At 39.0% G+C, this 24,341-nt stretch overlaps 2 long non-coding RNA genes across 2 annotated transcripts; both read left to right on the top strand.

The window, feature by feature from the left end:
• Positions 1-8,649: 8,649 nt before the first annotated feature.
• Positions 8,650-10,519, top strand: LOC145440105 (uncharacterized). Its single transcript, XR_013915425.1, has 2 exons — positions 8,650-9,328; positions 10,331-10,519. It is a non-coding gene; the product is annotated as an uncharacterized LOC145440105 (long non-coding RNA).
• Positions 10,520-13,770: 3,251 nt separating this feature from the next.
• LOC145440095 (uncharacterized) lies at positions 13,771-18,727 on the top strand. Its single transcript, XR_013915422.1, has 3 exons — positions 13,771-14,795; positions 16,069-16,213; positions 17,574-18,727. It is a non-coding gene; the product is annotated as an uncharacterized LOC145440095 (long non-coding RNA).
• The last annotated feature ends 5,614 nt before the right edge of the window (positions 18,728-24,341 follow it).

Here is a 24,341-nt window from a genome sequence, read left to right as displayed (position 1 = left end):
TGCTTCAGCTGGGGTATTGCGGTGCGTTGAGCATGACATCATGTCGGCCTATTTGTTTCAATTGAATGTTTATTATTCACAATGACTAGACAATGGGCCGTCTACAACGGTAGACCTGTTTACTGACAGTGCGAAATCTACAATATGAACGAAATGCTGGTTGCAAAAAGTTAAAACTTTGTAAACAAATTGTGAAATTTTTGACCTAACGCGACAATTTTGACCTAATTTTGAGTTTTTTGACATGTCAAAAAATGTTGGCCCTAATCATGACTGTTGATGTGAGAATCCTCTACTATGAAATTCGGACCTATACACAGAGCAATAATTATGAATTGGAGGTAAACCGCGCAGAGTGCGACCATTTTTTTTCATTTGACTGCAGCTTCGCGCCCCCTTCAGATGCTTTCACGTCCCCCTCGTTTCAGAATCACTGATTTGGAACTAACGACTTGTGAAAATCAGATACCTCACTAACTCAAACACAATGAACTAACAACTGATAATACTGTGTTACGAACTACTGAATTGCAAATGAGGAGATAGGAGATAGAATCGGCATTTCGAAAAGACGGGCTATCGAGCTTTAAATGCAAGGTGTTGCAACTTCCAAAACTCATTCCCAGGGCTATCTTTATATGTCCAATTTCGGCCTACCTACATGTTCCGGGTCAAAGTGGGTTGTTTGATTGAATGGTCGATTCAATTCGTATCGGCTCCTTCCTACCGAGTCATTTTATCGCAGTCTTGTGATGTGGTGAAATTTATAGTGAAGAAGTACGATAAAAACGCACATGTCAGCCTTGTTCGACTAAGACACGGTTGGATTAGGTGTGGTCATGGAAACACGGCTGACATGTACAATGCATGCGTCATGACCTTTTGGTCGTCCATCAGCGCTGCGCGGAGACACAGTAGTTGTGTTCACTGTTCAGTTTTGTGGTGAATGTGGTGACTTTACTATTCTTCGAGGTTACAATGAAATTTCTGTCTTGGCCGTCCCAGTCTTGATTCATGTGACTTGGTTGAAGTCATTCGAGTCTTACAAAAATTGACTCAAGTCGAGTCATTTGAAAATATGACTTGAGTCATGTCGAGTCACCAGAAAATGGAGTCATAACAACCCTGCGTGAAGTGATTTTGAAAGTCGCCGCCTATGGTTAACACTTGTAGAGAATTGCGATGCTGACCGCTTGACACGCTGTGATTTTGTGTAGAAACGCAAGCCACTGAACGACTCAACGCAATAGAATGGAAGAAACGTGCGACGATTGATAATGTGAAACGGGTCAAACCAATAAATGCACACGTACAACTCGCCTTTGAAATGACAATCTTCCTAGAAGTGTAAAAAAAGTTGAAGGTATGTCCGAATCACAGCTATTAGCATGCTTTCTAATTAGGCTATCTTGAAACAGTGGTTCCCAACCGGGGTTCACACGGTCAGTCCAGGGGTTCTCTCAGCCAGATTTGGACAATTAGATCATTTTCAACTTATCCAAATTAGATTGGAATTAGAATGATAGCCGAAAGCTACATATTGCTTTACAAATTACGCTTGATTTAGAATTATAACTAGATTTTTTTTTAAATTAAGATTGGAGTTAAAGCTACACAATTCAAGGATAATCTGAGATTTATCAACGAAAAACTCAAATACCTCCGCTTCTGCAAGTCGGAATTGAGTCAAATTTGTTTTGCATCGTCTTAGACGACAGCACAACAATTTTATGGGGTCGACAGAAAAATTTGATTTTTTTTTTCAATTTTTCCAAATAAATTAAAAATTTTAATTGGATCGGCGGATGCTTAATTGCATATACTTGTTAGATTTATACCAAATTTGGTGTGCAGCGTTTTATCAGAGTTACATGAAAATTTAGTCAGTGAATGGCTGGAATCCGGAAAAAAAGTTATTTCTTAACAGCCCTACTGTATAGCTGCTCTTTGCTATTGGCTAACATGTGAACTCTATGAGTGTTTCGATAAACTGATGCCGTGTTTTCAGGAGTTTCTCTTGTTCCAATACAAAGATCGACGTGGTCTAGTTATGACGGAATCTCGACTGATGCGAGATCTGAAGAATTTTCACATACATGGAGTTAGAAGATAGCTCTGATGCGCATTCATTAACTTCTAGCACAGAGAGTCGAACACGCTTCAAAAGCTTTGAGAAGTTTCAATATCAATCCCGACATTTTGGGATCAATCACAGGCCAATAGTTGAATTGTCACTGGAAAACAGGTAAAACTTCAAGTGATGTTGATATTTGTGATGTTATATTTTACATGAACTTTCAACAGTATCTGTTCAATTTTCTGCCGCCATTCCTCTTCCTTGACAACAATTGATCATCATTCAGCCAATGAGGCAGAAACTATAACCACTTATGATCAAACTTGTGTAACTACATGATTTTTGAGATGCCAAACTTGCAGTAGAAGTAGGACCTTTAAAGATGTGCAATTAACTAACTATTGAAAAGTATATTCATATTGAAATGAACCCGAATATTTTCGACTGCCACTCAACAGGGGTAATCGTCAGCAACTAGTAAAGAATTGAAAAGAACATCGTATATCAACAATCGTAGCACAAAATATAACGTCACCAGAACGAAATGCCGAATACGAGAGCGTTCAATGTCCTAACTAAATTGCATGTCGCTGTGTACTTTGGCTTGTCGCTAATTGGCAGACATGATAACGAAAATTACTGAATCGAAAATGAGTCAAGAAATATTTTTAGTAATTGGTACCATTTTTGAAAATATATATTTAAAGACCTTGATACAGACGCTGTACTTGAACATTATGTAAATTTATACCTAAAATGCTTGGAATCTATCACAAAACGACTTTCTAGTTTACAAAATCAAAAGTCGAAAAAGGAAGTGGGGCGGTCTAAATATGGTTAAACATAATTGGAAGTAAGCAAAATCTACTTGAGTACTCTGGAAAAGTAAAGGTACTTTGATATTGATCGTCTTTTGTCTGCACTTTCTCTATTTCCTACATGCTCGTAAAGCGTCGCGTAGGCTTACTTGTGTCAGAAATGCATTTCTACAATGTGCGACGTTCAGGTCGCGAGATGTAAAATAACACATAAGCGCTCTAAAAGCTGTGAGAACCACTGCTCTAAACTATTGACGTCTTTAATAGCCTAGGTCAGTGGTTCTCAACCGGTGTGCCGCGGCACACTAGTGTGCCAATTGGACTGATCAGGTGTGCCGCGAGCAAATGTGGCAAAATATGTCGAAGTTTAACAAAAATCCCAATTTTGAGTGTGTCATTGTTGGTTTTTCTATTGAATTTACCCGATCAAGACACGCGATGCACAATCCGATGCAGTAAACAGATATAAGGATGCCGAGGCGACCGTAGTCACGGTATCTCAATCTAGTAATTCAATCTGGCATCCCCATTAGGTCATCGATTGGGTCTTTCTCTGGGCTGTTTATTGTAAAGACGCTCTGAGCACAGCAACGTATAGGGGCGGATAATCTAATAAATCTGCACGCTTTGTAATTGCTACTGCACTGCATGCCATGAATCAAATTGGGGCCTCCGCCGTCAATGGGTGTGATATGCTAGTTTGCCCGCTAAGTAGCATCAGTAGCATTAAGGACGGTGATAACTAAACTCGGGTAATTGGATAATATAGATTACTAACCTAAGACGACCTACGACGTAGGTTAGTAATCTATAGTGATATTGAGGTGTGGCCGAAGTGACTCCCGTCAGAACCGTGACGCAGGTTGATGACCGTTTTATGTTTCTATTTGTAGTCGTATTCTTGCCATGTCTTCGTCATCGATTATCATTTTACACCATGCCGATATTACATATTTTGATTTCTGAGATGCCAACCTTATAGCACGGCTCACTTTTTGTAAGACACTTTGCAGATCGGAGGACGAGTAGGAGCCTACATAAACCTCCAACACCTAGGAAGGCGTTCTCACCATCGAGAAAGTAACTCATTTGAAAGTGATGTTCACGTTTAAAAATTAGAATTGCCAACATAGCCATTCACATTACGATTGTTAGGTAGCGTGTCAGCACTGCAGGTAAAATGTAGGCTCAGTGCGCAATGTTATGTTACAGGCGACAAATTCGAGAATCGATAAGTAAAGTTGATCAAATTATATCAGTTACAAATTTCCCCGCTGCTAAGGTTTATTTTTCCGATTTGTTGGAACTACAGGTGAACTGCGGGTGGCTGCCAGTAAGATTATTGAGGTATACTATCCTCACATGTGCTCTTACACGATCTGCGTGGAAATGCGTTTGGCATCCATGTATATTGTATAAACACCTTTGTATTTGTTAGTGGCGATCGTGATGGACTCTTCGATGCGATGGTTAATTACATCGACAATGCGGTAGTGGGCAGACTTTATTGTCAAGTCAATCTTATGAAATTAAGCTGAACCTGAAGTTTAATCGAGATCTCAGCAGGCCAGTTATGTGGTAACAGAGGTAATAGCTGATAATTCAAAACCTCACACGTAAACGGAGAAAGCTCTTCTTCCGGCCCGCAATAAAATTGTAAAAAAATGTTTGGGAAGAATTGAAAACGATTCCCATGTCAAATGATACCATTCGTAGATGCATTTGTGCAGCGGTTCTCAACCTTTTTTGACACGCGCCCCCCTTGGCGATGGTCAAAAATATCGCACCCCCTTGACCCCCCTTGCATTCATCGTCATGTCAAAAAGAGCACATCATTTAATACAGAGATGGGCAACATTTCTGCTAATCATGGTCGCATTTCTATTACTTATGTAGCCTAAGGCCGCATTCCAGGGCATAGCCGCAATGAACTATCGGGACGCAAAATACCTATTGTAAACTGTCCATATCCATTCCCGGTGAACTCCGGACTATTCTACTTTTCACAACGGCCAATTGTACGCATCGAAATCGCGAGTGGCAATGTTCTGAATAGATACTGGGAGTGCATATTTTTCAGAGCCGCGAATGTATTGTTACTTCTTGACGATTCCCATTCCGGCTCAAATTAAGAAGAGGGCTACTGCATTAAAATAGAAAAATTAAGTCTTGTTGAATCGCGCGGAGCGCGAAGAAAATTTTAGGATTCATTAAAATCTCTTGAAAATTCGGGAGTGAATTCGTAATTGAAATTCGCATGTCTACGCCCGCCAACACGTACTAATTGAATTAGGCATCGACGTCCGCACAAATTCCTTCTTCAGTTTGAGTTTGGCAAGCTTTCTAGAATACGAAATAAGTTTATTCTTCAACAATCGTCTTTTCAGAATGGTTGTGAAACACATGTCTAGTCACAATTTACACAGACTTTGTCAATTTCTCGCGCCTCCCTGAGAGCCTCCCGCGCCCCCCAGGTTGAGAACCCCTGCATTTGTGAGATGTCCGCAGAGATAGAAGAAAACTCACGCAGAGAAACGCCTACTTGAGTGCTCCGAAAAGGTAGCAGTACTTCGTCAATCGTCAGTGAACACCTCTGTAAAACGGTGGTTGCTGCTATACGCATTCTGGTAGTTTGCCTGTGCCATAAGCCAAAAGAGTTCGGAACCACTGTGCTAGTGTGCCGCGAACTATTTTTAATTTTCGAAGTGTGCCGCGAGGTCAAAAAGGTTGAGAACCACTGGCCTAGGTGCTATGGTCATATCAACTGATTCCTTTTTTTGTAGGATGATGAAATCAAACAACAGTTTGCAGCGAAATGTCTCACAGAACGGAAGCAAGAATTCGAAAGTGACTTCTCAAATGATTCGGATACTAAACGGATCACGACAGACTTCGTTTCAAGAGAATATCTTGTGAAGATTCGGTCACTCAAGAAAAAAGATGGCAAACCAAATACTGTGAGTGTGGCCAATTAAAGCCACCAGAGCGATGCTTGACAGGTTTGTTTGATTTCAGTTATCTCAGAAGACCTAACAAGGTGATAAGAAATGTGCCATCCAGTGATTTTACGTTAAACCTTCTGTGAACTGTACCCGATACAAAAATGTTTTACCTACGCCACATCCTGCAATTGGAAATAGTATTTGTCATGTTGGTTGTGTTAGCAAAGTGGTATGAGCGAATCCCATCCACAAAAACGTGAAGAGAGGTTATCACTGGTTTGTAAAGAGATCAATTTGCTTTCCAAACACTTGTAGTTGGTTTTCTCTATCAACACCATTCAGTATGTCACTTCTCAGCGGTAGTGAGTGAAATGCCAGTAATCGAATTTTAATATAATCCGAAAGACTATCTCATCCTAAAGATTGATCTTGTTGTGACGCCATAGGCCGCTTTTTATGCGTATCTGTCTATGCAGTGTCTGAGCCATTGCATGTCAAGGCAATATGCTTATTGATATAAGCAGATATCCCTCGATAGAATGCTGTTGCCATCGCGGAAGCCGTTTCAGCTAGTGTCGAATAGTGTTGTTGGGCACAGGTGGATAGCTTATCTTGAAGCAACAACAAAAATTTGAAACTGAAATCAATTTTAGCATTTCGAAATGCTCTATTTAGCGTACTTTCGAAATCTCAAATAAGATCGACGGCGGCGATTGCGGTGACCCCTGGTATAGTAAAATACGAACCAAGCTTGGTGTAGGGCTAGCGACGATAACTATTATCATAGTTATGGGAATGCATTGTGATTTGATATGGACTGATATTTGCAGTATTCATTTCCTAATCACAATTTCATTCAATTTCCAAGTTTTTGCGAACTCAGTTATTCTAATTCTAATCTAATTTGGAGAACCTTGTGTAGCTCTAATTCTAATTCTGATCGAATTCGGAAAAGCTGAAAATTTTCTTTTTGTCCAAGTCTGCTTCTAGACATGTGGAGTTGAGAAGTAATTGCCATCATTCTTGAATCGTGGCAATCTGTTTTCTGATAATGAAAAAAAGTAATAAGAAATGTTGAAGCTGGAATTACAAGGAAATGTGCATTCATATTTCTAGTGGCAAATTTTAAAATTGAGTAATTTTAGTTACTAGTTTTGAAAATTAAGTAGTTCTAGTTCCAGTTCTAGTTACAGATTTTGAAAAGAACGTAGTTCCAGTCTAACTCAAATAGCTAATTTTTTAAAAATTGAGCAATTATATTTCTATTTCTAGTGGCGGATTTAAAAAAATGAGTAATTCCAGTTACTAGTTTTGAAAATTAAGTAGTTCTAGTTTCTAGTTTTTAAAAATAAGTAGTTCTAGTTGCTAGTTTGGAAAATGAGTAGGGTGTACAATAGGGCTGTTCAAAAATAACTTTTTTTCCTGAATCTTGCTGGTTACTTGATTAAATCGTTAGGTTGCCTTAAAAAACGACGCATACCAAATTTGAATTCATTCCGACAAATATTCGCGGGTTACGTAGAGTTTGAAAATTTTGGATTTGCCCAAAAACGCAAAAAAAAAAAATTCTCAAATTTTTTTGCCAACCCCATGAAATTGTTGGGCTGTCTTCAAAAACTATGCAAAACAAATTTGACTCAATTCCAAGCCGTAGAAGCGGAGTTATTCCAGTTTTTCGGTGATAATTCATGGATTATCCACCAATCAAGGATAATCCCAGAATTTTCGAATAAAAACTGAAATAACTCCGGTTCTACAGCTAGGAATTGAGTCAAATTTGTTTTGCATAGGTTTTGAAGACAGCCCAACAATTTCATGGGGTTGGCAAAAAAATTTGAGAAAATTTTTTTTTTGCGTTTTTGGGCAAATCCAAAATTTTCAAACTCTACGTAACCCGCGAATATTTGTCGGAATGAATTCAAATTTGGTATGCGTCGTTTTTTAAGGCAACCTAACGATTTAATCAAGTAACCAGCAAGATTCAGGAAAAAAAGTTATTTTTGAACAGCCCTAGTGTACAAGTCTGCTCCCTGCCATTGTGTGTTGAAATAGAGCCTGACCATTACCGGATATTTCATCAGCTACCGATCAAACTACACATTCGCTGATAATGCCAATGCTGCATCCGACATTCAAAATATATTTCATCTCGTTTCAAGCACACACAACCACTGCTAAGCTTGGACGTGAAATAAACTAGAAAACGGAATCTGGTCCTATGCATGCAGTGGTGGTCAGTGATGAAGTCATTTTAATTTTTGACGGTAATAAAATCCTAAATAGCTTTTGGTCTCCTTAAACTACATGAACAGCTCTCAGTTTCTGAGCAAAACTGGCATTTACCTTCTAACTAACATACTCTAATTTGAATTGTGCATTAGTAGAAATGTATGACGTTACTTCTACCTGAGTAACACCGAGGACATCTTGACCATTTGTGCCTGTAAACTATAGGAAATATATCAATATAGTCGGGTACTGTGCTTTCTATGTATTGATAGATTTACTGGTTCTACTTTATACAACCACTTCTGATTATATTGCAGTTGATTACAATCACAAGATCATCATACTTAACACCTCATTTGAAAGGCTGTTCCTCTGGTGCATCAGAATTTCTGTCGTAAAAGACGTTTGCACGACAATCTAAACGGATCGGTCGTAATCTGACAAACATCAATGTCCGAATGAAATATGAGGTGAAAAAATAAGTAAATTATGAATCATATTTATTGACACACCAATGATTTCATAGCAAAATATTTGCGTTTTCCCACCACTACCAGTAACAACCACGATAATAGTCATTCTTCTCACCCCTAACAGTTTACCAAGGCTTCCTCGGATTTTCTATGCCAAGGCAGAGCTTATTTTGTTACGTATCTCATTGTATTGCTAATCAGTAGTCCACCAGTCATGATTGAACCACTAGATTTTTAGAACACGAAACTAGAACTAGAACTGCTAAGTCTTCAAAACTTGCAGCTAGAGCTAGAACTGCCGGTACTCAAAAAAGCCAGTAGTTAGTTTACTGTCGACTACCTAGATTGATAGTTTGTCTGCAGTCCGCGGTTCTTGTGCGGTGTAGACTGATGTCTGTTTTCATCACTAACATTGTGAGTAATATATGTGCGACGCAGTAAAATTTTGACTGAAACTGGAAAAGTGGACAGTATGGTTAAAGTAGTCGGTAAGGCTTCTCAAATACAAAGCATGAATTCACAATTATAAGTCCTCATGTAGGATAATTTGTCCTTCATTTTCAAAAACTGTCCTCCCTTCGCCCAATTTCCAACTTTTTGGCAATTTGTTCTGTTTTTTAGTCTAAAAAAACCAAAAGACCGCGACTTTCCCGAGATTTGGACAGGATCCACAAGAGATGGGTATTTCGGGACTTCAATTGCGAAAGTGGCCAAGGGATGCGCTCTCGTTCAAATCAAGACCTCGGAGAAGTGACAAAATGTGTCGACGTGCTGAAATGACACCCAAATGTAAGTAGATGTGTCCGTGTTTACTTATAATTGACTATTGCGGCTATTGCAAAACTCGCAACTACAAGTACATCTAGAACTAACAGCCTTAGGAAACCCCATACTAACTAAATAAAACACAACTAACTCTGATGATAATACAAACTTTCATTGCAAATGAGACCGGGTTTCGAGCGTCGAATGGCAGGGGTTTCGACCCTCAAACCCAGGCTATGCCCATGTCAGTAGTGATGACCGTAAGAACCTATCACGACAGAACCACGGTATCTTGATTTACTTCATAAGAAAACGCGTGTTTTCTAGTTGTTTATTTTATAATTGTGGAACTAGAACTCAGGATTGTGACCAAGTCACAAGAATCCGAGTCAAAAGTCAATTCACTTTTATAGTTTTGACTCGAGTCAATTCGAGTCATTTTCAATACAACATCGAGTCAATTCCGAGTCCATGTCATTGTGTTCACTGTTAAGTTTTGATCTCAATCCGATTCAACCCACTTTTTCAACTGTGCTCTAGTGATATAGAATTGCCCGCATTCATAATATCTTAATTTTCCTCAATTCTAACAGTTCCTGACCCCATTTTACAAGTATCAGGACCGATGACCGAAATACCAATAATATGATTACATAACTATTTTTTGAAGTCACAATGAAATGTCTGTCTAGGTCGTCCTAGTCTTGAGTCATGTATAATGACTCAGGTACAAGTTGAGTCAATGCACAAAATAACTCGAGTCGATTGGAGTCATTTTATGCATTTGTAGAAAATACTGAAGTCCAGTCGGTTCACCAAAAATCGTGACTCGAGATGAGTCATTAAAACCCTGCTATCACTACTAACCTTATGAAATCCGTAACATGAGCTAGAACTAGAACTAATCGCTTTTCAAAATCCGCAACTAGATCTAAGTGAATAATCGGTAGTCAGTTGATCACCAACTAACTAGATTGGTAGTTTGTACAAGTCTGTCTGTAAATAAATCTATGGCTGCCATTCCAGGCAAGATCCTGAACGTGAAAGAGATTCAAGCGTATCAAGCAGTGAGCAGTACTGATATGAAAAGGATTCCCACTCAACAGAAGAACCGAAATCATGAAAATTAGAACAAGAGGAATTCGTATCGCGGCAGGTAATGTCTCGTTCGACCTGGTACATGAGGGCCAATATCCAACACAAGCTTTTCAGTATTGTGGTGCCGCCATACTCTATACACCAGTCATCAAAAGTCAAAATCAACCTAAATCGTATATAAAGCAAGTGTGCAACTTGAAAGCAAATATCAGAGGCTCATTTTAATTAGACGGTTGCTAGTGCCTTTTTGATATCACACTCGTTGTATGTGGCTCTATTAAAAAGCACTAACTTGATTTAGATTCTTGGATTTCTTTTCAAAAGGCAACAACTTTGGTGTGGGCTAGACTCCAGACTACATTATATACTCACAGATCTCTCCAAAAGATAGAGTCAATATGTAAGGATTTGGTTTACAAGTCTTCTTCGGTTACACAATCACATATAAATATTCTTCAAGTAGTTGAAAGGTAGGTTACTTTCAAAAAGCTTGGTCCAGCAATTACATTATTGTGAATTGTGATGTATGCCAAGACCAAAGTAGAGCATGAACTCTGTCATGACAAGACGCAGATAAATACATTACGAATTTATAAATCGATGCAGATGAATGCGGATGAAAATAGTGAATAATTGTCACCGTACTTGTTCTGGCGTGGAATAATTTAAATAAACCTGATAGGAAATTCGAGTGCAGTGTCTCCATAACCTTGGTCATTGAAACGTAAATGCAAAAACGTGTTTGACCTATTCGTCTCTTTTACAATAACTTTGTCTCACGCCAGCCATAGTGAATTACTATTTGTGCGCTGCATTTATTACCTACTAAAAAGTGTGGTACAAAACCGAGTGTAGTGGCATGTATAGGCTGCAGTACACAGCTAACTCTGAGCTTGCGACACGCGGGATTAATGACTTAAAAATGAATTTCTGCTTTAATTCTCTGGAAAATCATCATATTTTCGTACAAATGGTTCGATTAGCACGAGGCACGAAGATAGTAATACATACCATCCTCACAGACTCACACTTGCAAGTTTCTGTAAAGCAAATTCTGTCTGTTGATATACAATGTTCTTTCCAATTCTCTACTAGTTGCTGACGATTACCCCTGACGAGTGTCAGCCGAAAATATTCGGGTTCATTTCAATATGAATATACTATTTAAATTCTGTCCCCGTCACGGCTCCTCAAAGTATGGGTTGCAAATGGTATAATTTTGAGTCTGCACGCCACCTAAGTGTGCTGATAATATGCAGGTAAAATTTGTGGAATTTCTTGCACATTGTTTTTATATATCCAAGGTCACTGTTTATCAGCGTATCACAAGGTGTCCAGCTCATATGTGCTTATTCTTCATGTTAGTTTTGGAGCTTACTTTCCAAGTCCTATGAGAGAAGCATTGAAGCAGACATGCGGGTTTTGCAGCCATTCGACGAACTGGACGTTGTGAGACCTTTGTCGGAAACCTTTTTTTGCACATGGAAAAGACGCTGTATTCTGGATAGGAGTGCGGGATGGTTCTTATAAACACCTGGATATCCAAGGACTAGAAATTCTTGTACAAAACTGAACACTTATTTCGCCGAAAAGGGTTTAGTGCACTATAGTTGAAATCGAAACTACGGAATAGGGTGGTATTTTTAATGAGACATTTAATAGCCTGAACCAGTCGACTAATTCTTGCACATATAAACAAAATCTTGTTAAGTATCTACATTTTCTTTTTGTATACCAATTTTCGGTTGGTTTGTTGCCATGAAATTCATCTTGCAGAAAAAAGTGCTGATGGTGTTCAAAAAGGTTGAAAAGCAATGCACTAGCGTATTGATATATATAAAATTGTATTACATCTGACAGACCTGCAGTCTATGGCATGGTATCATGTAACACATTTTTATCAAAGACCCATTCTCGTACATTTTTATCATAATTAATCATCATAGTATCCGGGTGGTACAGTTCCCGTTTGAGTTCATATCACCCAGTGATTCTCAACTATTTTAGCTAATTTTGCAACTATTACATACCAACTTTGAAAGCTCATTTTCACTCAACATGAAGTTTTTGTTTGCTGTGAAGATTACTGCTTCCGCTTGGATGGCATTGGACTCCATTTTGATTCCTAAAACTTTTTAGTATGTTTTGCTTAGTATACCGGTAACTAATTAAATTGGTTATGTTATGACTACTTCCATTTATACTTCACAACCAAACTACGGTACTTACTATTGCATTTTGATTTTGAAAACTGCAGAGTAGTTTTGAGATTAGTGACAACACTTATTTTACTGAGTTACAGCCCCCTGTGTCGTTGTAGTTGAAAATGGTTTCCAATATTCTTCCAGTGTATTGTGTGAATCATTTTGCTCTAATCGAGAACCTACTTCGAAAGTAGCCACATCCGATTAACACTTGTAGTAAATTGCAGTGCTGACTACAATGACCGGCTGTGTTTTTTTTGTGTAGGAATGCGTGCCGCGTAAGGTCTCAATGCAGTAGAATGGATGAAACGTGAAAAGATCAACAATGCCAAACGGTCCAAACAGAAAAAATACCAATGTCTCTCTGCAACTTTTGACTTTATTTTGACAATCTTCCTAAAAGTGTGAACGGTAAAAAGTTGAAGGTATGTCAGAATCACAACTGTTAGCATGCTTTGTATTTTACCTTGGAGCAGTGCCTACTAACCGGGGCTCATACGATTACCCCAGGGGTTTTATGTGCCAGGCTTGGACAAGTTCATGATTTTCAGGTTTTCGAAATTAGATTAGAATTAGAGTTATAGCTGCACATTTTTTTTCTTCTCCAAATTAGACTAGAATTCGAATAATAACTGGACCGTTTTTCTTTTCAAATTAGACCAGACTTCAAGTTGCATAGTTACACAGTTTTACCAAATTAGATTGTAATTAGAATTACTCAATTTGCAAAAGCTTGACATGGAATAAAGTCGAGTTCATATCATATCAGGCCTTATTCTCATAAGCATGAAGCTGACAAATGTCAGCACACTATGCTCGACTCGTTTTGCACGGTACAGTTCTCCTGTAGCAATTCTGGATGAACCAGGAAATACATTAGAATTAAGAAATCGGATTAGAATTACAGCAAAGAATTATAGAATTATAGAATTATATTACCGACATTTTTCTATAATTCGTGAAATCAAACAACCAGAATTATTTAGTTGCCCAAGTCATTCTGAACCAGACTCATACAGCAGAAGTCTCAATCATTTACTGTAATATATGCTGTGTGATCATGTTACATGTTTTTTTTCCTTCAACAGTGATTGTAATGCAATGTTGATTCAGTGGACCAGTATTCTATAGTACGGTAGTGTATTAGAAGTTTTACCTGGTAGCTTATTAGTGACTTGCCGAAAATACGGGGTTCTCCAAATGCTTTCAGATTAATGTAACGGTTCACCGGGTTAGTAAAGGTTAAGAACCACTGTCCTCACATAAGAACCTCGAACAAGTAGCATCGGTTGAGAATATTCGATCCGTCAAGTTAACAATTTCCATTCATAACTATGACACAAGTCTATCGTTAAACTGATTATCACTGGACACAACTTCTTTGCTGAAATATGTGTGTGTTCTATGAAGTGCTGTCATCAAGGTAGTATACTAAATGACTAGAGCAGTGGTTTTTAACCTTATGCTAACCTTGAAGTCTTCAGCGAACAATGCTTCACGTGCTGTACCATGTTTGAAAGTAGCCTACAACTCGTTAAAGACCAGTCATGAGTCATAAATACTTTCCGAAATTTGAGGACATTCTAAAATACCAAATTAGCGATATTTGACAGTATTATATATCCGGCAAACATTTGGTCGCGTTTCTTCCAAAATACACCAAATGGTCAAAAGTGAGTTCTTGGTTTTATCCCGTCTCTCAGAGGCTTCAATGTCACCTGATATAACAGGTGTGATATCAAACGGACAGTAGCAAATTTCTCATTTGATTAATGTTAAGATTCTTGGTTTCAAATTGCCTGCTGTTGTCGTCATTACATTCTGTGTTGACCTTGATTTTTGGAAATTTTACCGTTACACAAGCTGATAAAGTAGAGAAGCGCTGTTCTATACTTTTCTGTAGCCGTTTTGTGTGACTAACTCGTTTACTCTGAGAAGTACTTCGATAAAGTGATTCCATTATGTTTTCAGGAGCTTCTCCTGGCCCAATTCAAAGATCGACATGGTGCAGTTATCATGGATTCTCGAGAAGACTTTCAACAAAGACGGAGTCGGAAGACCGCTCTGATACGCATTCATTAACATCACCAAGAACGAGCACGCTTTGAAAGCTACGAAAAGTTTTGATGACAATCCTGGCATCTTCGTACCGATCAAGAGGCCCATAGTTGAATTGCATTGAAAAACAGGTAAAACTGCAAGTAAAGCAGACGTTTTGTGACTTTGACATTACCTTTTCACGTTTTCTGTTTCATTTTATGGTATCATTTTTCCTTTACAACACTTGATCATAATCATTCGGCCAATGAGGATAAAACTCTACCCACTTCCTAAAATAATATATACCAACAGACTTCTACAAACTGCTGGGTGTTCGAGATGCGTAACTGGAACCACGACCATTAAAGCTCTGCAACTAACTAACCAGATCGCATACCATTGTGCACTGTCAATCGTCGATAATTGGCAGCACTGATAATACAAATTACTGAATCGCTAACGAGATAGGAAATACTGGATACAGAATCGACACTTCTAAAAGTAAGGGTTTCTAGTTAAAATGGGAAGGCTTTCAACCCCTAACACCCCTACGGCAGTCTCTTTAGCGATGACCCTGAGCTAGAAATGGCTGCAAGAACATCACAGAACACAAAGACGGTATCACGATTCACGCAAAACGATGACGTGAGTTTTCCAGTTATTGGCAACTAGTTCTTTAATGCGCTACTGTAACTAAAACTACTCACTTTTCAAAATCCACAACACTAACTATTCAAACAACCAGTTTTTAGTTGACCTTCAACTATCCAGATTGGTAGCTTACACAAGTCTGCATACCAGTAAATAATATTATAATCGACGGGGCCTGAAAAAGTATGTGAAAAAATACACTACCAAGGGGTTTGTAACTTGTTGGCCACCCGAATAGATTTAGAGATGCTGCCACTCGTTATTGAATAATGATGTTTTGTGAGAGTTAATGGCCACTGACAATCTCCTTGTACTACTCATGAGTAGGGTTGTCAAAATCAAGTACCTGAGCGACTCGACCATGAATTGATTTTTAACGTGTCTATTTGAGTGACGTGGACTAATTTCCAGCTAATCCATGTCATATCTTTTTTCGTTCACTGGCAATGTCTTCATCCGAACTCCTCCACAGGCCCTTGTCAAGATCAAAACCAGTGGAAAAGATATTCCTCCCTCTTCAGGCATACCTGGAATAGGATTTTGGGTCATGTCAGTATGACGAAATTGGTCACCGTAAATACCACTATTAAAAAATGACCAATTTGACTGACCTCGGCATCTACTTGTTGGAATGGAGTCAAATTTGTTGTGAAAGGTTTTTAAGGTAACCTGACGATTTGACAATAAAGCCGATGAAATTTGAAAAAAAGTCCCCCCTATTGTACAAGTCTGTCTGTAAACATATTTGCGACTATCTGACTACCATTGCAGGGCAACAACCTGGACGGGAATGAGATTTGAGTTGATTAAGCTGTGAACAGACGTGAAAGGATGTTAAATCAACAGAAGAAGCAAAAGAAGGAGAAGGACGGCAAAAGGAATTTGTATCTCGGCAGGGACGGACTCGTACGACCAGGTAGGCCTATGTGCGGTCCAATATTCAGCAAAAACAATTGTCAGTATTGTGGGGCTGACCTACTCTAGAACACCGGTCGGCAACTTTATAATGGGTGACCCCAATTAAAACGAAAATAAAACCAGCATTTACGTGCGACCTCATTTTGTTATTCGATAGGGAAAAATGTTTAACGGTTATTGAGAAATGTTGTGGTACAAATATATTCCAGAATGATTGTTTTCAATGGTCACTGCGCTCTAAAGATGATGTGCTATCAAATTAAACAAAAAATTGTGGGAAAAAATTTGTTTGTAGCCATTTTCTTCAGAAACATACCATAATGGATCTGCAAATAAATTATTTTTAAATACCGTCATGTTCCACTCTAGTTGCCTACATGCTGCACGAAGCTTTTCATCTGTGTGTAGCACAACTCTATTGTAGTATCATGTATAGTCGCTGAGACATGGGTAGATGATGCAAAATATCCCATGTCTCTCTCTTCAGCCAGCAGTGCTTGGATCAAGTCACTACCTTCGAGTCACAAGTCATCTTGATTCATTGCGCATTTTGGTTCGAGTCAAGTCAAGTCACAATTGAAGTCAAGTTGTCTTTTCGAAGTACAAGGCATCACATTGCATTTTACTAGCTGTTCGAAATTCAGATTGAGCCGTCATTTATTTTAAACCGAGGGATGAAGATAGAGATGAATATACATGGAAAAATGCGTTGTATAGCACCCAAATGCATAGTACTGTCAAACGAAGTAACTGTTGTATACCCGCAGTCATTAATTTATCCACCAAAATAGTGAACACAAAACCTTAGATAGCGGAAACGAATTGATATGAAGCATTACCTAACTACTTATCCATGACATATAAATTAGGCTTACGCCAATGCTTGACTAGTAATATAAACTTGTAAAGTATATTCGAATACAATTCTGAATGCTAGATCAAATAAGAGATTTGGTTAGGGTTATCACCTACAACAATGACCATTGACCAATCTTTGACCAATCATTGACCTTGTTGTTATTATATTACTTTACTACTGCGACAACGCACACTGTAAGCGGTCAATATATTTGTTATAGAATAATGAAAGTTCAGTAAACGCAAAATGATTGAATGAATGATTTGTCGCTCTCACCAGTCACAACAGCGTATCGAGAACAATCCGAACGATTGTAACGTATACAGCGATTTTTAGCAACACCGATTTATTGCATATCAGAGGTGGAAACTTGCTGCTATGGATAGCTTTGCCTCCGTATTTAATGGTCGTCAGATCTCAGATGCAAGTACATTTTTTCCCTGCACATATTCATATATTTCAATATGTTGCTGTCACATTTTTGACATCTTCTATTCAGATCGCCATCAATTCCACCATTGGCATGTCAAAGGGATGTGGTCTCGTCCAATTCAAGACCTCACTTCCGACAAAGTGGAAAATTGTATCGAGTCTCTGAATGGTAAGGAAAACGTTGGTAGAATCGTTCATGCTTACCGTACTTTTAAACCACTATTCAGGTGCTATACCCAGACTTGAACAAACCACAGGATTTCCAAAATCCGTACTGTCTTTGCAAAACCAGCAACTTCAATTAGATCTAGAACAGCGGTTCTCAAATTTGTTTTGACACGGCCCCATTTTTGATGGTGGAAAATTTGGCGCCCCCATTATCGTCATGTCACAAATGCAATCAGACTGCTGGCAGTCCCAACGGAGAGTTTGATGACATGGATGGTTTTGAATAGGGTGATTCTTTTACCTAAAAAAACAAAGATTGTGACCTAAAAAATCAAAACTTTAACATTTTTTGACCTAAAAAATCCTAATTTTGAACAAATTTGACCTATCATATGCAAACTAGGTGTTTTCCCACATAACGTTAGAATTGCACTACTTATCTTCACTTCTGTTTGGAACTGTCTGTCCTTACGAAGTAGTTTGTCCTAGCTGAAATGGGGAGGCTGTAAACTCCTAACAGCCTGGCCACGCCAGTCTCTGCAGTGATGATTCTGAGGTAGAAATGTCTGCAAGAACATCACACGATAAAACGCCGGGATCGCGATTCACGTCAAACGATGACGCAAGTTTTCTAGTTGTTGGCAACTAGTCATATGTCAGTTGACCGTCAACTAACTAGATTGGTAGCTTGTAAAAGTCTGCATACCAGCCAATTATATTGAACTCCGTGAAGCCTGAAATAATATGTGAAAGAATGCTCTCTTAATAATGTGATATAGAGCTTGTTGGCCACCCGAGTAAATTTTCAGATACTGCCACTCATGATGGAAACATGATGTTTTGTGAGAGTTGATCACCACTGACAATCTCCTTGTAGTATATTCATTGGTAGTGTGATAATCGAGTGCCTGAGTGATTTGACTATGAATTGAATAGTAGCCGTCGAGTCAAGTACCACTACTTCTGACATCATAGGGGTATGGGAAATGTAGATAGTGCAAATATGTACTTTTCATGCAACTATAAAGAATATAATGCCGTATCTACGTCATATTAAAAATGATATGTTTTTTGTCAACCATGCCTAATAGGCATTGCCTATTTCATTGCAAATGCTGCGGGTTTACAGATATTTCCTTTCCGTTAACGTAGTTATATACAAAAGCTTTCGTATGCTGTCATATGAATACAGTTCCAAGGCTTCCACAGTGGAAATACGATCCAAACGATAAATTTAGTTAATGAATTACCACATAGTGTTTAGTAGGGCTGGGCACAATGATACGAATACTTGAATCTGCTTCGATTAATATCTTTAATGATTCGAGTCTAGTAGTGAAATTTTTGGAGTGCTGAATATTTACGCTCTTTGCCAACGAAATGTAATTGAATAACGAGAATTATAGTTTCGACGGTATTTTCTACTGTGGGAGCATTGAAACCTAGACTGGCCGTATCGGAGCCTATGGAAAATGTAGTACAAAGTTATGAATGTTATTGGGATTGACATATTTCTGAAGTCATGATAGACCCACAGTATTGTCACAAAGTGCAATGAGATAGGTATTGTGGATAAAATATCAAAGTACAGACAATGTATTCTTTGTAGTAGCGTGTAAGGTATCAATATGACGTTTGATATCCTACATCAGAGGTCTCAAACACGCGGCCCGCCAGAGCATTTTGTGCGGCCCGCGACAACATTTTACATTTTCAATAATTTTACAATAAATAAGTGCCACATATATCTTTTCAAGTTATAAAGTAAAAATTCCCTCTCAAATTGCTCCGAAAGCTTGAAACTTTTCATCAAACTTCACTAACCACGACCACGTGGTTGAATATTCACTCTTTCGCCACGTTTCCAATTCATTATGGTAAACCCTAACCCAGTGGTTCTCAACCGGTGTGCCGCGGCACACTAGTGTGCCAATTGGACTGCTCAGGTGTGCCGCGAGCAAATGTGGTAAACTATGTCTAAGTTTAACAAAAACCCCAATTTTGAGTGTGTCATTGTTGGTGGTTTTTCTATTGAATTTACCCGATCAAGACACGCGATGCACAATCCGATGCAGTGAACAGATATAAGGATGCCGAGGCGACCGTAGTCACGGTATCTCAATCTAGTATTTCAATCTGGCATCCCCATTATGTCATGGATTGGGTCTTTCTCTGGGCTTTTTATTGTAAAGACGCTCTGAGCACAGCAACGTATAGGGGCGGATAATCTAATAAATCTGCAACGCTTTGTAACTTGCTACTGCACTGCCATGAATCAAATTGGGGCCTCCACCGTCAATGGGTGTGATATGCTAGTTTGCCCACAGTAGCATCAGTAGCATTTAGGACGGTGATAACTAAACTCGGGTAATTGGATATTATAGATTATTAACCTACGACGTAGGTTAGTAATCTATAGTGATATTGAGGTGTGGCCGAAGTGACTCCCATCAGAGCCGTAGGTAGAACAGGGACGTGACGCAGGTTGATGGCCTTTTTATGTTTCTATTTGTAGTCGTATTCTTGCCATGTCTTCGTCATCGATTATCATTTTACACCATGCCGATATTACATATTTTGATTCCTGAGATGCCAACTTATAGCACGGCTCACTTTTTGTAAGACACTTTGCAGACCGGAGGACGAGTAGGAGCCTACATAAACCTCCAACACCTAGGAAGGCATTCTCACCATCGAGAAAGTAACTCATTTGAAAGTGATGTTCACGTTCACGTTTAAAAATTAGAATTGCCAACATAGGCATTCACATTACGATTGTTAGGTAGCTTGTCAGCACTGCAGAGTGCAGGTAAATGTAGGCTTTAGGCTCAGTGCGCAATGTTATGTTACCGGCGACAAATTCGAGAATTGATAAGTAAAGTTGATCAAATTATATCAGTTACAAATTTCCCCGCCGCTGAGGTTTATTATTCCGATTTGTTGGAACTATAGGTGAACTGCGGGTGGCTGCCAGTAAGATTATTGAGGTACACTATCCTCACATGTGCTATTACACGATGCGTTTGGCATCCATGTATATTGTATAAACACCTCTGTATTTGTTAGTGGCGATGGACTCTTCGATGCGATGGTTAATTACATCGACAATGCGGTAGTGGGCAGACTTTATTATCAAGTCAATCTTATGAAATTAAGCTGAACCTGAAGTTTAAACGAGATCTCAGCAGGCCAGTTATGTGGTAACAGAGGTAATAGCTGATAATTCAAAACCTCACACGTAAACGGAGAGAGCTCCTCTTCCGGCCCGCAATAAAATTGTAGAAAAATGTTTGGGAAGAATTGAAAACGATTGCCATGTCAAATGATACCATTCGTAGATGCATTTGTAGGATGTCCGCAGAGATAAAAGTAAACTCACGCAGAGAAACGCCTACTTGAGTGCTCCGAAAAGGTAGCAGTACTTCGTCAATCGTCAGTGACCACCTCTGTAAAACGATGGTTGCTGCTATACGCATTCTGGTAGTTTGCATGTGCCATAAGCCAAAAGAGTTCGGAACCACTGTGCTAGTGTGCCGCGAACTATTTTTAATTTTCGAAGTGTGCCGCGAGGTCAAAAAGGTTGAGAACCACTGCCCTAACCCATATAGACGATAGCCGTTTGCAACATTATTCTTAGACGATTCGTGGGACTATATGCTTAGACGATTCTTGAATGAAATTTGTGAGTTAGACTTGGACGCGATCTTCGTTAGAATTACTCGGACTCGGGCTGACTCGATGGTAGGGCTGGGCAAAATCGAGTACCTGAGTGATTCGATTGTGAATCACGTAAAATGTTTCGAGTCGAGTAATCGAGTATCACACTTTGTGACGCCACATCATAATATAATATGCCAAGGTTCACATATGTACCTTTAATGCGACCACAAAGAATATATTTCCTGTTATCCATCACATTAAAGATACTTTGGTATATTTTCGACCCTACCGATTCCATTGCACTTGATGACAATGTTGTGGGATGATCATGACTTCGGAAATGTGTCATTTCCAGTCACGTTCGTAACTTTGCACTATATGTTTCGTATGCTGCCATACGGCCAATCAAGGTTTCAAGTTTTAATAGTGAAATTTAGTATCGAAACTATAATTCTCGTTAATAAATTAACTTTCTGTGGCGAGGAGCGTATAATTTCAGTACTCGAAAAAATCTTCTTTTACTACTCGACTCGAATCATTAAAGTTTATACTCGATTCAGATTCGAGTACTCGAATCATTGTGCCCAGCCCTACTCGATGGTCAAAAAAAATGACCCGAGTTGACTCGAAGTGACTCGGAAGGCCGTGAATTGGTTAAAACCATGGACGCAACAAACTATTCGCGTATCATGGGAATAGTATAATATATCAGAAAGTCACAGTTTGGTATTTCTCTAACTATAAGCGAGTTATTATGGCAACCATTGACAATCTGTTATTTACATCTTGTGTCGCTAAACCATGTTATTAGGCCACTTAAAGGTACCGAGTACCGTAGTGGTTCGCTCCAACGATGTCACAAAAATGGGTTATTCGGCTTACCGACATTTCTATCACTATGACACCTTCATTATAATATTTATATTGTTATTTTTATGCTCCAATATTCGGAGGTATTTGACCGTGAGCTTGTACAACAAGACTTGTATTCAAATAGTAATAATTGTGATGATTTTTTTCATGCCGGGCCTAAATTGATACCAAATTGAATCATACTTTTATGATGTGTGTTGAATGTCAGTCCGGCTCATATTAAATAAGACAATTTCATCCCGTCGAATAAGGCCTACTTCGAAAGACATGGAATATATACCCCTTTTAATGCTGCGGCCCGCGGCGTCGCCAAAACTGGAAAATTGGCCCGCGAGCACATTTGAGTTTGAGACCTCTGTCCTACATAATGGTATTTTTTCATAATGAGTGATACTCGAACACTCCACTAGGCTCAAAGCCTAATGTGTGATTCAGTATCAAATCACTCACGTACCCTATTGGTAAGGAGACGATTAATTACTTTAGTTGGTTCAAATTGGTAGAGTGTATACTGATTTCAGATGCGAGTCCTTTGGTCATTGTGGCTAGCCCAATTATTAGTGCTGTTTTCGTAAATATATCAAGTTACTGTGATACGAAGGCTATTTTTCTCGCTCAAATCAATCGATTCCAACCTTTTAGGGAAGCTCCCGAAATCAAAAACACCATAAAGCGAAATTCCTAACAAAGCAGAAGCTAAGAGAAGGAAATTGACTCGTCGAATGAAACCAATGTTGAATCAAACCCAAACCGCCAAGTTTCAAGAGAAAGTGATCGGAATATTCAGTCGCTCGCATGAAAAGACAGAGAACGTTATAAAACTCTAGGTTGCAGAATGGAAAAAACGAACATTCGATCCACGTATTCCTCAGATGCGACTATACTTCCGTTTCAAGGCAAAGTCAGTACGGCGCCCAGCGTTGACGAATCATACGAAACGGGAAAGAGCAAGAATGTGGCACAAGTGCAACGTAGCAGAAAACTCGACAGCGATTCCAAGCAGCGGAAAGTCACGAAAAACAATTGAGTGTAAAAGGCAAGCAAGAATAGACAGCCTTCGTGGGAGACGCCAGGAAATCAAGGAAGACGCTACTGGCAGATACAGATTGTTTTGTGATCTCGTTTTGAAATACGCTCGCGCCTCTTCCAGTAAGTTGTACTTGAAAAACGTACCAAGTGCGACTGAGTTTGTAGTTGGTATTTTCTGCCAACGCTATACACAACCAACCTGATACATGTACAGCACGTGGCAGCACTGTTTGCTACACGGTCGCGATTTTTTGGTGATTCGACTTGATCTGAGTCAATTTCGTTAATGCTGAAAATGACTTTCGAGTCGTTTCGTATTACTCGACCTTGTCACATGACTCAAAACTTTAGCACAAATGTGTTCTCCTAATTAGTAATACCTGGCCTCACGAATATAGTGAATAAACCAACTCCGTGCTACTGGAAAATATTTCGCAATGGAATATAGATGCTCCTGGTGAACAACGCTGCCATCTCTTGCTAACCACATTTGGTTGTTTATATAACTAATTGCAGAGGGGGTCAGTAACGAAGTACTTCTACTTTTTAGAAGTACTCAAGTAGTTTTCCACTACTTCTGGTACTTACTCAAGTAGATAGAATCTTCGCTAACGATATCATATGAACCAAGAAACATATTCGAGTTTGGAAAGTCGGTGATGGTTTTCATCTCGTGCGCGAATGTAAACGAATCAGCGACGCAATGCGAATCATACATGGAACGCACTGGTTCCAAAATACCGAAGCCACTTCGCGAGCTTGTGCTGCGCCGATCTAACCCTAACCCTAACCCTAACCCATCGTTTCATGTAGACTCGCCATCATTTCCTGCTGCTTCTCTAGAAGCTTCATTATACCTGAATCCATGCTGTATCTCAGTCGCAGAAATAAATATGAATCCGACTTCTGACACCAATTGTTACTGGCATTCGATGGCTTACCGTTAACTCGCAATGAAATTCGCGACGCGACGCTGAAGGACAAAACCATGAAACTAGTAAAATTATCTGTCACTCATGGTAATTGGAATCCAAAGACGCACATTGATGATTTTTCTTGGTTTTCGACTCGCAAACATTCGCTTTCTCTGCACGAAGACATAGTC

Source organism: Botryllus schlosseri, chromosome 1, assembly GCF_051294905.1.
Source record: "Botryllus schlosseri isolate E-star chromosome 1, Bs_hap1, whole genome shotgun sequence".
Classification (NCBI taxonomy): Eukaryota; Metazoa; Chordata; class Ascidiacea; order Stolidobranchia; family Styelidae; genus Botryllus; species Botryllus schlosseri.
The sequence above is the reverse complement of the archived record's forward strand: the minus strand, read 5'-3'. Positions and strand labels throughout refer to the sequence as shown.